This window comes from Lampetra fluviatilis, chromosome 63 (genome assembly GCF_964198595.1).
Source record: "Lampetra fluviatilis chromosome 63, kcLamFluv1.1, whole genome shotgun sequence".
NCBI lineage: Eukaryota > Metazoa > Chordata > Hyperoartia > Petromyzontiformes > Petromyzontidae > Lampetra > Lampetra fluviatilis.
Window position 1 is genome coordinate 32,266 of NC_136337.1, and position 18,615 is coordinate 50,880.

Below are 18,615 nucleotides of genomic sequence, written 5' to 3' on the forward strand. Positions count from 1 at the left end.
CACCGCACACAGCCACCACACACAGCCACAACTACACACAGCCACCACCACACACATACAGCCACCACCACACACTGCCACCACCACACACAGCCACCATCACGCACAGCCACCACCACACACAGCCACCACCAAACACAGCCACCACCACACACAGCCACCACCACACAAAGCCACCACACACACACAGCCACCACCACACACACAACCACCACCACACACAGCCACAACCACACACAGCCACCACCACACACAGCCACCACACAAAGCCACCACCACACACAGCCACCACCACACACACACAGCCACCACCACACACTGCCACTACCACACACAGTCACCACCACGCACAGCCACCACCACACACAGCCACACACACACACAGCCACCACCACACACACAGCCACCACCACACACAGCCACCACCACACAGCCACCACACACACAGCCACCACCACAAACAGCCACCACACACATAGCCACCACCACACACAGCCACCACCACACACAGCCACCACCACACACACAGCCACCACCACACACAGCCACCACCACACACAGCCACCACCACAAACAGCCACCACACACATAGCCACCACCACACACAGCCACCACCACACACAGCCACCACCACATACACAGCCACCACACACACACAGCCACCACCACACACACAGCCACCACCACACACACAACCACCACCACCACACACAGCCACCACCATACACAGCCACCACCACACACAGCCACCACCACACACACAACCACCACCACACACAGCCACCACCATACACAGCCACCACCACACACAGCCACCACCACACACAGCCACCACCACACACACAGCCACCACCACATACACACAGCCACCACCACACACAGCCACCACACACACAGCCACCACCACACACAGCCACCACCACCCACACAACCACCACCACACACAGCCACCACCACACACACAGCCACCACCTCACACACAGCCACCACCACACACACAACCACCACCACACACAGCCACCACCATACACAGCCACCACCACATACAGCCACCACCACACACACAACCACCACCACACACAGCCACCACCATACACAGCCACCACCACACACAGCCACCACCACACACAGCCACCACCACACACACAGCCACTACCACATACACACAGCCACCACCACACACAGCCACCACACACACAGCCACCACCACACACAGCCACCACCACCCACACAACCACCACCACACACAGCCACCACCACACACACAGCCACCACCACATACAGCCATCACACACACACAGCCACCACCACACACAGCCACCACACATATAGCCACCACCACACACAACCACCACCACACACACAACCAACACCACACACAGCCACCACCACACACAGCCACCACCACACACAGCCACCACACAAAGCCACCACCACACACAGCCACCACCACACACACACAGCCACCACCACACACTGCCACTACCACACACAGTCACCACCACGCACAGCCACCACCACACACAGCCACACACACACACAGCCACCACCACACACACAGCCACCACCACACACAGCCACCACCACACAGCCACCACACACACAGCCACCACCACAAACAGCCACCACACACATAGCCACCACCACACACAGCCACCACCACACACAGCCACCACCACACACACAGCCACCACCACACACAGCCACCACCACACACAGCCACCACCACAAACAGCCACCACACACATAGCCACCACCACACACAGCCACCACCACACACAGCCACCACCACATACACAGCCACCACACACACACAGCCACCACCACACACACAGCCACCACCACACACACAACCACCACCACACACAGCCACCACCATACACAGCCACCACCACACACAACAACAACAACAACCGCCATTCGCCACTAAGTGGCGGTGACGTCACCACGACGCTTGTGCCAGGCCATGTGCACCTTGAGGCCACGTGAAGTGTCGAACGCCCGCTGGCAGGAGGTCACGGGGCAGACCCAGGTGCCACGGGTCGACTGACCGAGATGACTGAGATGACTGGCTGATGCACCACCTGTGCCCCCTACTGTGCCAACTTGCTGTGCTTTAGCCACCCGGCGCTCCGCTCGTTGTTGTGAGCGTCGCTCCTCCGCCCTCCGTTGTTGTTGGAGGGCGACTGCCTCCACACACAGCCACCACCACACACACAACCACCACCACACACAGCCACCACCATACACAGCCACCACCACACACAGCCACCACCACACACAGCCACCACCACACACACAGCCACCACCACATACACACAGCCACCACCACACACAGCCACCACACACACAGCCACCACCACACACAGCCACCACCACCCACACAACCACCACCACACACAGCCACCACCACACACACAGCCACCAGCACATACAGCCACCACACACACACAGCCACCACCACACACAGCCACCACACACATAGCCACCACCACACACAGCCACCACCACACACACAGCCACCACGACTCACAGCCACCACACACACAGCCACCACCACACACAGCCACCACCACACACAGCCACCACCATACACACAGCCACCACCACACACACAGCCACCACCACATACAGCCACCACACACACACAGCCACCACCACACACAGCCACCACACACATAGCCACCACCACACACAGCCACCACCACACACACAACCACCACCACACACAGCCACCACCACACACAGCCACCACCACACACAGCCACCACACAAAGCCACCACCTCACACAGCCACCACCACACACACACAGCCACCACCACACACTGCCACTACCACACACAGTCACCACCACGCACAGCCACCACCACACACAGCCACACACACACACAGCCACCACCACACACAGCCACCACCACACAGCCACCACACACACAGCCACCACCACAAACAGCCACCACACACATAGCCACCACGACACACATCCACAACCACACACAGACACCACCACACACACAGCCACCACCACACACAGCCACCACCACACACAGCCACCACCACAAACAGCCACCACACACATAGCCACCACCACACACAGCCACCACCACACACACAACCACCACCACACACAGCCACCACCATACACAGCCACCACCACACACAGCCACCACCACACACACAACCACCACCACACACAGCCACCACCATACACAGCCACCACCACACACAGCCACCACCACACACAGCCACCACCACACACACAGCCACCACCACATACACACAGCCACCACCACACACAGCCACCACACACACAGCCACCACCACACACAGCCACCACCACCCACACAACCACCACCACACACAGCCACCACCACACACACAGCCACCACCACATACAGCCACCACACACACACAGCCACCACCACACACAGCCACCACACACATAGCCACCACCACACACAGCCACCACCACACACACAGCCACCACGACACACAGCCACCACACACACAGCCACCACCACACACAGACACCACCACGCACAGCCACCACCATGCACACAGCCACCACCACACACACAGCAACCACCACACACAGCCACCACCACAAACAGAAACCACCACACACAGCCACCACCACACACAGCCACCACCACACACCGCCACCACACACATAGCCACCACCACACACAGCCACCACCACACAGAGCCACCACCACACACACAGCCACCACACACACACAGCCACCACCACACACACAACCACCGCCACACACAGCCACCACCATACACAGCCACCACCACACACAGCCACCACCACACACAGCCACCACCACCCACACAACCACCACCACACACAGCCACCACCACACACAGCCACCACCACACACAGCCACCGCACACAGCCACCACACACAGCCACCACTACACACAGCCACCACCACACACATACAGCCACCACCACACACTGCCACCACCACACACAGCCACCACCACGCACAGCCACCACCACGCACAGCCACCACCAAACACAGCCACCACCACACACAGCCACCACCACACACAGCCACCACACACACACAGCCACCACCACACACACAACCACCACCACACACAGCCACCACCACACACAGCCACCACCACACACAGCCACCACCACACACAGCCACCACACACAGCCACCACACACAGCCACCACCACACACAGCCACCATCACACACACAGCCACCACCACACACTGCCAACACCACACACAGTCACCACCACGCACAGCCACCATCATACACAGCCACCACCACACACAGCCACCACTACACACACAGCCACCACCACATACACACAGCCACCACCACACACAGCCACCACCACACACACAGCCACCACACACACACACAGCCACCACCACACACAGCCACCACCACACACAAAGCCACCACACACATAGCCACCACCACACACAGCCAACACACACAGCCACCACCACACACAGCCACCACACACACACAGCCACCACCACACACACAACCACCACCACACACAGCCACCACCACACACAGCCACCACCACACACAGCCACCACCACACACAGCCACCACCACACACAGCCACCACACAGCCACCACACACAGCCACCACCACACACTGCCACCACCACACACAGTCACCACCACGCACAGCCACCACCACACACAGCCACCACCACACACAGCCACCACCACACACACAGCCACCACCACATACACACAGCCACCACCACACACAGCCACCACCACACACACAGCCACCACCACACACAGCCACCACCACACAAACACCACACACACAGCCACCACAACACACAGCCACCACACACATAGCCACCACCACACACAGCCACCACCACACACAGCCACCACACACATAGCCACCACCACACACAGCCACCACCACACACAGCCACAGCTACAGACACAGCCACCACGACACACAGCCACCACACACACAGCCACTACCACACACAGCCACCACCACGCACAGCCACCACCATACACACAGCCACCACCACACACACAGCCACCACCACACACAGCCACCACCATAAACCGAAACCACCACACACAGCCACCACCACACATAGCCACCACCACACACCGCCACCACACACATAGCCACCACCACACACAGCCACCACCACACAGAGCCACCACCACATACACAGCCACCACACACACACAGCCACCACACACAGCCACCAACACACACTGCCACCACCACATACAGTCACCACCACGCACAGCCACCACCACCCACAGCCACCACCACACACAGCCACCACCACACACACAGCCACCACCACATACAGACAGCCACCACCACACACAGCCACCACCACACACAGCCACCACACACAGCCACACACACACACAGCCACCACCACACACACAGCCACCACCACACACAGCCACCACCACACAGCAACCACACACACAGCCACCACCACAAACAGCCACCACACACATAGCCACCACCACTTACACACAGCCACCACCACACACAGCCACCACCACACACACAGCCACCACCACACACATTCACCACCACACAGCCACCACACACACAGCCACCACCACACACAGCCACCACACACATAGCCACCACCACACACAGACACCACCACACACAGCCACCACCACACACACAACCACCACCACACACAGCCACCACCACACACAGCCACCACCACACACAGCCACCACACACAGCCACCACACACAGCCACCACCACACACTGCCACCACCACACACAGTCACCACCACGCACAGCCACCACCACACACAGCCACCACCACACACAGTCACCACCACACACACAGCCACCACCACATAGAGACAGCCACCACCACACACAGCCACCACCACACACAGCCACCACACACAGCCACCCATACACACAGCCACCACCACACACACAGCCACCACCACACACAGCCACCACCACACAGCCACCACACACACAACCACCACCACAAACAGCCACCACACACATAGCCACCACCACACACAGCCACCACCACACACAGCCACCACCACATACACAGCCACCACCACACACTGCCACCACACCCACAGCCACCACCACACACAGCCACCACACACATAGCCACCACCACACACAGCCACCACCACACACACAGCCACCACGACACACAGCCACCACACACACAGCCACCACCACACACAGCCACCACCACGCACAGCCACCACCATACACACAGCCACCACCACACACACAGCCACCACCACGCACAGCCACCACCATAAACAGAAACCACCACACACAGCCACCACCACACACAGTCACCACCACACACCACCACCACACACATAGCCACCACCACACACAGCCACCACCACACACAGCCACCACCACACACACAGCCACCACACACACACAGCCACCACCACACACACAACCACCACCACACACAGCCACCACCATACACAGCCACCACCACACACAGCCACCACCACACAGCCACCACCACACACACAGCCACCACCACATACACACAGCCACCACCACACACAGCCACCACCACACACACAGCCACCACCACACACAGTCACCACCACACAGCCACCACACACACAGCCACCACCACACACAGCCACCACACACATAGCCACCACCACACACAGACACCACCACACACAGCCACCACCACACACACAGCCACCACCACACACACAACCACCACCACACACAGCCACCACCACACACAGCCACCACCACACACAGCCACCACACACAGCCACCACACACAGCCACCACCACACAATGCCACCACCACACACAGTCACCACCACGCACAGCCACCACCACACACAGCCACCACCACACACAGCCACCACCACACACACAGCCACCACCACATACAGACAGCCACCACCACACACAGCCACCACCACACACAGCCACCACACACAGCCACACACACACACAGCCACCACCACACACACAGCCACCACCACACACAGCCACCACCACACAGCCACCACACACACAGCCACCACCACAAACAGCCACCACACACATAGCCACCACCACACACAGCCACCACCACACACAGCCACCACCACATACACAGCCAACACCACACACTGCCACCACACCCACAGCCACCACCACACACAGCCACCACACACATAGCCACCACCACACACAGCCACCACCACACACACAGCCACCACGACACACAGCCACCACACACACAGCCACCACCACACACAGCCACCACCACGCACAGCCACCACCATACACACAGCCACCACCACACACACAGCCACCACCACGCACAGCCACCACCATAAACAGAAACCACCACACACAGCCACCACCACACACAGTCACCACCACACACCACCACCACACACATAGCCACCACCACACACAGCCACCACCACACACAGCCACCACCACACACACAGCCACCACACACACACAGCCACCACCACACACACAACCACCACCACACACAGCCATCACCATACACAGCCACCACCACACACAGCCACCACCACACACAGCCACCACCACACACACAGCCACCACCACATACACACAGCCACCACCACACACAGCCACCACACACACAGCCACCACCACACACAGCCACCACCACCGACACAACCACCACCACACACAGCCACCACCACACACAGCCACCACCACACACAGCCACCTCACACAGCCACCACACACAGCCACCACCACACACAGCCACCACCACACACATACAGCCACCACCACACACTGCCACCACCACACACTGCCACCACCACACACAGCCACCACCACGCACAGCCACCACCACGCACAGCCACCACCACACACAGCCACCACCAAACACAGCCACCACCACATACACAGCCACCACCACACACAGCCACCACCACACACAGCCACCACCACACACAGCCACCACACACACACAGCCACCACCACACACACAACCACCACCACACACAGCCACCACCACACACAGCCACCACCACACACAGCAGCCACCACACACAGCCACCACACACAGCCACCACACACACAGTCACCACCACGCACAGCCACCATCATACACAGCCACCACCACACAGCCACCACCACACACACAGCCACCACCACATGCACACAGCCACCACCACACACTCAGCCACCACACACACACACAACCACCACCACACACACAGCCACCACCACACACAGCCACCACCACACACATAGCCACCACACACATAGCCACCACAACACACAGCCACCACACACAGCCACCACCACACACAGCCACCACACACACACAGCCACCACCACACACACAACCACCACCACACACAACCACCACCACACACTGCCACCACCACACACAGTCACCACCACGCACAGCCACCACACAGCCACCACACACAGCCACCACCACACACTGCCACCACCACACACAGTCACCACCACGCACAGCCACCACCACACACAGCCACCACCACACACAGCCACCACCACACACACAGCCACCACCACATACACACAGCCACCACATACACACAGCCACCACCACACACAGCCACCACCACACACAGCCACACATACACACAGCCACCACACACACACAGCCACCACCACACACAGCCACCACCACACAGCCACCACACACACAGCCACCACCACACACAGCCACCACACACATAGCCACCACCACACACAGCCACCACCACACACACCCACCACCACACACACAGCCACCACCACACACAGCCACCACACACACAGCCACCACCACACACACAGCCACCACCACACACAGCCACCACACACATAGCCACCACCACACACAGCCACCACCACACACACAGCCACCACGACACACAGCCACCATACACATAGCCACCACCACACACAGACACCACCACACACAGCCACCACCACGCACAGCCACCACCACACACACAGCCACCACCACACACACAGCCACCACCACACACACAGCCACCACCACACACAGCCACCACCATGAACAGCCACCACAACACACAGCCACCACCACACACAGCCACCACCACACACCGCCACCACACACATAGCCACCACCACACACAGCCACCACACACACAACCACCACCACACACAGCCACCACCATACACAGCCACCACCACACACAGCCACCACCACACACAGCTACCACCACACACACAGCCACCACCACATACACACAGCCACCACCACACACAGCCACCACACACACAGCCACCACCACACACAACCACCACCACCCACACAACCACCACCACACACAGCCACCACCACACACAGCCACCACCACACACAGCCACCGCACACAGCCACCACACACAGCCACCACCACACACAGCCACCATCACACACACACAGCCACCACCACACACTGCCACCACCACACACCGCCACCACCACGCACAGCCACCACCACACACACAGTCACCACCACCAAACACAGCCACCACCACACACACAGCCACCACCACATACACACAGCCAACACCACACACAGCCACCACCACACACAGCCACCACCACACACAGCCACCACCACACACAACCACCACCAGACACAGCCACCACCACACACAGTCACCACAAACAGCCACCACACACAGCCACCACCACACACAGCCACCACCACACACAGCCACCACCACACACACAGCCACCACGACACACAGCCACCACACACACAGCCACCACCACGTACAGCCACCACCACACACACAGCCACCACCACACACACAGCCACCACCACACACACAGCCACCACCACACACAGCCACCACCATAAACAGCCACCACCACACACAGCCACCACCACACACAGCCACCACCACACACCGCCACCACACACATAGCCACCACCACACACAGCCACCACACACACAACCACCACCACACTCAGCCACCACCATACACAGCCACCACCACACACAGCCACCACCACACACAGCCACCACCACACACACAGCTACCACCACATACACACAGCCACCACCACACACAGCCACCACACACACAGCCACCACCACACACAGCCACCACACACACACAGCAACCACCACACACACAACCACCACCACACACAGCCACCACCACACACAGCCACCACCACACACAGCCGCCACCACCACACACAGCCACCACACACAGCCACCACACACACAGTCACCACCACGCACAGCCACCATCACACACAGCCACCACCACACACCCACCACCACACACACAGCCACCACCACATACACACAGCCACCACCACACACTCAGCCACCACACACACACACAGCCACCACCACACACACAGCCACCACCACACACAGCCACCACCACACACATAGCCACCACACACATAGCCACCACAACACACAGCCACCACACACAGCCACCACCACACACAGCCACCACACACACACAGCCACCACCACACACACAACCACCACCACACACAGCCACCACCACACACAGCCACCACACAGCGACCACACAGCCACCACACACAGCCACCACCACACACTGCCACCACCACACACAGTCGCCACCACCACACACACAGCCACCACCACATACACACAGCTACCACCACATACACACAGCCACCACCACACACAGCCACCACACACACAGCCACCACCACACACAGCCACCACACACACACAGCAACCACCACACACACAACCACCACCACACACAGCCACCACCACACACAGCCACCACCACACACAGCCGCCACCACCACACACAGCCACCACACACAGCCACCACACACACAGTCACCACCACGCACAGCCACCATCACACACAGCCACCACCACACAGCCACCACCACACACACAGCCACCACCACATACACACAGCCACCACCACACACTCAGCCACCACACACACACACAGCCACCACCACACACACAGCCACCACCACACACAGCCACCACCACACACATAGCCACCACACACATAGCCACCACAACACACAGCCACCACACACAGCCACCACCACACACAGCCACCACACACACACAGCCACCACCACACACACAACCACCACCACACACAGCCACCACCACACACAGCCACCACACAGCGACCACACAGCCACCACACACAGCCACCACCACACACTGCCACCACCACACACAGTCACCACCACGCACAGCCACCACACAGCCACCACCACACACACAGCCACCACCACATACACACAGCCACCACATACACACAGCCAACACCACACACAGCCACCACCACGCACAGCCACACACACACAGCCACCACCACACACAGCCACCACCACACACACAGCCACCACCACACACAGCCACCACCACACAGCCACCACACACACAGCCACCACCACACACAGCCACCACACACATAGCCACCACCACACACAGCCACCACCACACACAGCCACCACCACACACACAGCCAACACCACACACAGCCACCACACACACAGCCACCACCACACACACAGCCACCACCACACACAGCCACCACACACATAGCCACCACCACACACAGCCACCACCACACACAGCCACCACCACACACACAGCCACAACGACACACAGCCACCACACACACAGCCACCACCACGCACAGCCACCACCACACACACAGCTACCACCACACACACAGCCACCACCACACACAGCCACCACCATAAACAGCCACCACCACACACAGCCACCACCACACACAGCCACCACCACACACCGCCACCACACACATAGCCACCACCACACACAGCCACCACACACACAACCACCACCACACACAGCCACCACCATACACAGCCACCACCACACACAGCCACCACCACACACAGCCACCACCACACACACAGCCACCACCACACACAGCCATCACACACACAGCCACCACCACACACAACCACCACCACCCACACAACCACCACCACACACAGCCACCACCACACACAGCCACCACCACACACAGCCACCGCACACAGCCACCACACACAGCCACCACCACACACAGCCACCATCACACACACACAGCCACCACCACACACTGCCACCACCACACACAGCCACCACCACGCACAGCCACCACCACACACACAGTCACCACCACCAAACACAGCCACCACCACACACAGCCACCACCACATACACACAGCCACCACCACACACAGCCACCACCACACACAGCCACCACCACACACAGCCACCACACACACACACAGCCACCACCACACACACAACCACCACCACACACAGCCACCACCACACACAGCCACCACCACACACACAGCCACCACGACACACAGCCACCACACACACAGCCACCACCACACACAGCCACCACCACGTACATCCACCACCACACACACAGCCACCACCACACACACAGCCACCACCACACACACAGCCACCACCACACACAGCCACCACCACACACATAGCCACCACCACACACAGCCACCACACACACAACCATCACCACACACAGCCACCACCATACACAGCCACCACCACACACAGCCACCACCACACACAGCCACCACCACACACACAGCCACCACCACATACACAGCCACCACCACACACAGCCACCACACACACAGCCACCACCACACACAGCCACCACCACCCACACAACCACCAGCACACACAGCCACCACCACACACAGCGACCACCACACACAGCCACCGCACACATGCACCACACACAGCCACCACCACAAACAGCCACCACCACACACATACAGCCACCACCACACACTGCCACCACCACACACAGCCACCACACACACACAGCCACCACCACACACACAACCACCACCACACACAGCCACCACCACACACAGCCACCACCACACACAGCCACCATCACACACACACAGCCACCACCACACTCTGCCACCACCACACACAGCCACCACCACGCACAGCCACCACCACACACACAGTCACCACCACCAAACACAGCCACCACCACACACAGCCACCACCACATACACACAGCCACCACCACACACAGCCACCACCACACACAGCCACCACACACACACACAGCCACCACCACACACACAACCACCACCACACACAGCCACCACCACACACAGCCACCACCACACACACAGCCACCACGACACACAGCCACCACACACACAGCCACCACCACACACAGCCACCACCACGTACATCCACCACCACACACACAGCCACCACCACACACACAGCCACCACCACACACACAGCCACCACCACACACAGCCACCACCACACACATAGCCACCACCACACACAGCCACCACACACACAACCATCACCACACACAGCCACCACCATACACAGCCACCACCACACACAGCCACCACCACACACAGCCACCACCACACACACAGCCACCACCACATACACAGCCACCACCACACACAGCCACCACACACACAGCCACCACCACACACAGCCACCACCACCCACACAACCACCAGCACACACAGCCACCACCACACACAGCGACCACCACACACAGCCACCGCACACATGCACCACACACAGCCACCACCACAAACAGCCACCACCACACACATACAGCCACCACCACACACTGCCACCACCACACACAGCCACCACACACACACAGCCACCACCACACACACAACCACCACCACACACAGCCACCACCACACACAGCCACCACCACACACAGCCACCACACAGCCACCACACACAGCCACCACCACACACTGCCACCACCACACACAGTCACCACCACGCACAGCCACCACACAGCCACCACACACAGCCACCACCACACACTGCCACCACCACACACAGTCACCACCACGCACAGCCACCACCACACACAGCCACCACCACACACAGCCACCACACACATAGCCACCACCACACACAGCCACCACCACACACAGCCACCACCACACACACAGCCACCACCACACACAGCCACCACACACACAGCCACCACCACACACACAGCCACCACCACACACAGCCACCACACACATAGCCACCACCACACACAGCCACCACCACACACACAGCCACCACGACACACAGCCACCACACACACAGCCACCACCACGCACAGCCACCACCACACACACAGCCACCACCACACACACAGCCACCACCACACACAGCCACCACCATAAACAGCCACCACCACACACAGCCACCACCACACACAGCCACCACCACACACCGCCACCACACACATAGCCACCACCACACACAGCCACCACACACACAACCACCACCACACACAGCCACCACCATACACAGCCACCACCACACACAGCCACCACCACACACAGCCACCACCACACACACAGCCACCACCACATACACACAGCCACCACCACACACAGCCACCACACACACAGCCACCACCACACACAACCACCACCACCCACACAACCACCACCACACACAGCCACCACCACACACAGCCACCACCACACACAGCCACCGCACACAGCCACCACACACAGCCACCACCACACACAGCCACCATCACACACACACAGCCACCACCACACACTGCCACCACCACACACAGCCACCACCACGCACAGCCACCACCACACACACAGTCACCACCACCAAACACAGCCACCACCACACACACAGCCACCACCACATACACACAGCCACCACCACACACAGCCACCACTACACACAGCCACCACCACACACAGCCACCACCAAACACAGCCACCACACACACACACAGCCACCACCACACACACAACCACCACCACACACAGCCACCACAAACAGCCACCACACACAGCCACCACCACACACAGCCACCACCACACACAGCCACCACCACACACAGCCACCACCACACACACAGCCACCACGACACACAGCCACCACCACACACAGCCACCACCACGTACAGCCACCACCACACACACAGCCACCACCACACACCCAGCCACCACCACACACACAGCCACCACCACACACAGCCACCACCATAAACAGCCACCACCACACACAGCCACCACCACACACAGCCACCACCACACACCGCCACCACACACATAGCCACCACCACACACAGCCACCACACACACAACCACCACCACACACAGCCACCACCACACACAGCCACCACCACACACAGCCACCACCACACACACAGCCACCACCACATACACACAGCCACCACCACACACAGCCACCACACACACAGCCACCACCACACACAGCCACCACCACCCACCCAATCACCAGCACACACAGCCACCACCACACACAGCCACCACCACACACAGCCACCGCACACATGCACCACACACAGCCACCACCACACACAGCCACCACCACACACATACAGCCACCACCACACACTGCCACCACCACACACAGCCACCACACACACACAGCCACCACCACACACACAACCACCGACACACACAGCCACCACCACACACAGCCACCACCACACACAGCCACCACACAGCCACCACACACAGCCACCACCACACACTGCCACCACCACACACAGTCACCACCACGCACAGCCACCACACAGCCACCACACACAGCCACCACCACACACTGCCACCACCACACACAGTCACCACCACGCACAGCCACCACCACACACAGCCACCACCACACACAGCCACCACCACACACACAGCCACCACCACATACACACAGCCACCACATACACACAGCCACCACCACACACAGCCACCACCACACACAGCCACACACACACACAGCCACCACACACACACAGCCACCACCACACACAGCCACCACCACACAGCCACCACACACACAGCCACCACCACACACAGCCACCACACACATAGCCACCACCACACACAGCCACCACCACACACAGCCACCACACACATAGCCACCACCACACACAGCCACCACCACACACAGCCACCACCACACACACAGCCACCACCACACACAGCCACCACCACACACACAGCCACCACCACACACAGAAACCACACACATAGCCACCACCACACACAGCCACCACCACACACAGCCACCACCACACACAGCCACCACCACACACACAGCCACCACGACACACAGCCACCACACACACAGCCACCACCACGCACAGCCACCACCACACACACAGCCACCACCACACACACAGCCACCACCACACACAGCCACCACCATAAACAGCCACCACCACACACAGCCACCACCACACACAGCCACCACCACACACCGCCACCACACACATAGCCACCACCATAAACAGCCACCACCACACACAGCCACCACCACACACAGCCACAACCACACACCACCACCACACACATAGCCACCACCACACACAGCCACCACACACACAACCACCACCACACACAGCCACCACCATACACAGCCACCACCACACATAGCCACCACCACACACAGCCACCACCACACACACAGCCACCACCACATACACACAGCCACCACCACACACACAGCCACCACCACACACACATCCACCACCACACACAGCCACCACCATAAACAACCACCACCACACACAGCCACCACCACACACAGCCACCACCACACACCGCCACCACACACATAGCCACCACCACACACAGCCACCACACACACAACCACCACCACACACAGCCACCGCCATACACAGCCACCACCACACACAGCCACCACCACACACAGCCACCACCACACACACAGCCACCACCACATACACACAGCCACCACCACACACAGGCACCACACACACAGCCACCACCGCACACAACCACCACCACCCACACAACCACCACCACACACAGCCACCACCACACACAGCCACCACCACACACAGCCACCGCACACAGCCACCACACACAGCCACCACCACACACAGCCACCATCACACACTGCCACCACCACACACAGCCACCACCACGCACAGCCACCACCACACACACAGTCACCACCACCAAACACAGCCACCACCACACACACAGCCACCACCACATACACACAGCCACCACCACACACAGCCACCACCACACACAGCCACCACCACACACAGCCACCACCACACACACAACCACCACCACACACAGCCACCACCACACACAGCCACCACCACACACAGCCACCACCACACACACTGCCACCACGACACACAGCCACCACACACACAGCCACCACCACACACAGCCACCACCACGTACAGCCACCACCACACACACAGCCACCACCACACACACAGCCACCACCACACACACAGCCACCACCACACACAGCCACCACCATAAACAGCCACCACCACACACAGCCACCACCACACACAGCCACCACCACACACCGCCACCACACACATAGCCACCACCACACACAGCCACCACACACACAACCACCACCACACACAGCCACCACCACACACAGCCACCACCACACACAGCCACCACCACACACACAGCCACCACCACATACACACAGCCACCAACACACACAGCCACCACACACACAGCCACCACCACACACAGCCACCACCACCCACACAACCACCAGCACACACAGACACCACCACACACAGCCACCACCACACACAGCCACCGCACACATGCACCACACACAGCCACCACCACACACAGTCACCACCACGCACAGCCACCACACACAGCCACCACCACACACTGCCACCACCACACACAGTCACCACCACGCACAGCCACCACACAGCCACCACACACAGCCACCACCACACACTGCCACCACCACACACAGTCACCACCACGCACAGCCACCACCACACACAGCCACCACCACACACAGCCACCACCACACACACAGCCACCACCACATACACACAGCCACCACATACACACAGCCACCACCACACACAGCCACCACCACACACAGCCACACACACACACAGCCACCACACACACACAGCCACCACCACACACAGCCACCACCACACAGCCACCACACACACAGCCACCACCACACACAGCCACCACACACATAGCCACCACCACACACAGCCACCACCACACACAGCCACCACACACATAGCCACCACCACACACAGCCACCACCACACACAGCCACCACCACACACACAGCCACCACCACACACAGCCACCACCACACACACAGCCACCACCACACACAGAAACCACACACATAGCCACCACCACACACAGCCACCACCACACACAGCCACCACCACACACAGCCACCACCACACACACAGCCACCACGACACACAGCCACCACACACACAGCCACCACCACGCACAGCCACCACCACACACACAGCCACCACCACACACACAGCCACCACCACACACACAGCCACCACCACACACAGAAACCACACACATAGACACCACCACACACAGCCACCACCACACACAGCCACCACCACACACAGCCACCACCACACACACAGCCACCACGACACACAGCCACCACACACACAGCCACCACCACGCACAGCCACCACCACACACACAGCCACCACCACACACACAGCCACCACCACACACAGCCACCACCATAAACAGCCACCACCACACACAGCCACCACCACACACAGCCACCACC